Genomic DNA, 1,266 nt, shown 5'->3' with positions numbered 1-1,266 from the left:
ATGACACACTTCCGGTGATGTCAGGGGGTGTGGCCTTATGACACACTTCCGGTGATTCCAGGGGGTGTGGCATATGCTAATGAGTTATGCTAATGAGTCCCCCTAGCTCTTTTTCTACGAAACGACCCCTGGATAGGTATAACCATCTTCAGGTACTTGAAGGGCTGTCATACAGAGGATGGTGTGGAGTTGTTTTCTGTTGCCCCAGAAAGTCAGACCAGAACCAAAGGGTTGGAATTAAATCAAAAGAGTTTTCGGCTAAACATGAGGAAGAACTTCCTGACAGATCAGTTCCTCAGTGGAACAGGCCTCCTCGGCAGGTGGCGGGCTCTCCTTCTAAGGAGTTTTTCAAGCAGAGGCTAGATGGCCATCTGACAGCAATGCGGATTCTGTGAACTCAGGCGGATCACGAGAAGGGAGGGCAGGAAGGGTTGCCTGAGGGCTTAGTTCTTGTGGCCCTTTTTTACACACCCAGGGAAATGCCGATTGCCACTTTGGGGTCAGGAAGCAATCCTGGAGGGTTTTTTGTCATCTTCTGGGCGTGGAACAGGGGTCACGATGGGCGTGGAGGGGGAGGTATTTGTGAATTTCCTGCATTGTGCAGGGGGTTGGACTAGATGACACTGGAGGTACCTTCCAACTCTATGATTCTGTTATGCTTGTGGTGTCAGCTTGTCTGGTAGCCGTACTTTCTTACCTGAAGGTCCTTCACTTGAACCTCAGCCTGGCCCGAAGGGACACAATCCAAACACCACCCTGACTTCAGGCAGGACATTGAACTGGTGGTTGTTCTGATTGGTCACTGCAAGGCCCGCATGGCGGGGCTATATCTGACAGTGTTTCTGTGTGGCTTTCTCTACACTCTTCTCCACATGGAGGTTTTCCTGCCAGTTAGGGTGTGGAGCTGCAGTGGGAAACTCTAAAGCTGCCGAATCTTGACTGGGAAATTCCTGGAAATTTGGGGGCGGAGCCTGGGGAGGGCGAGGTTCCGAAGGGCGGGTCCTCATTTGGATAGAGTTAGGGTGGCCAGCTCTGGGTGGGGAAATACCTGGAGATTTTGGGGGTGGAGCCTAAGATGGGTGGGGTTTGAGGAGGGGAGGGGCTTCAGTGAGGTATCATGCCGTAGCGTCCCCCTTCCTAAGGTTAATTGATCTCTGCTACCTGGAGATCAGACGTCATCCCAGGAGATCTCCAGCCACTACCTGGAGGTTCACTATGTTAGAAACACAAAAAGGTTGTGTGCAGGGCTTTTTTTGTAGAAAAAGC

At 51.6% G+C, this 1,266-nt stretch overlaps 1 protein-coding gene across 1 annotated transcript in view; it reads right to left on the bottom strand.

Annotated features, from left to right (window-relative positions):
• LOC107106079 (adiponectin receptor protein 1-like) overlaps positions 1-1,266 on the bottom strand; it is a 22,627-nt gene that overhangs the window by 4,018 nt on the left and 17,343 nt on the right. The gene's annotated exons all lie outside the window — the stretch shown is intronic.

Source organism: Gekko japonicus, unplaced genomic scaffold (genome assembly GCF_001447785.1).
Source record: "Gekko japonicus isolate JY-2015 unplaced genomic scaffold, Gekko_japonicus_V1.1 scaffold1076, whole genome shotgun sequence".
In the NCBI taxonomy this organism is placed as follows: Eukaryota; Metazoa; Chordata; class Lepidosauria; order Squamata; family Gekkonidae; genus Gekko; species Gekko japonicus.
This window is presented reverse-complemented; position numbering and strand designations above follow the sequence as displayed.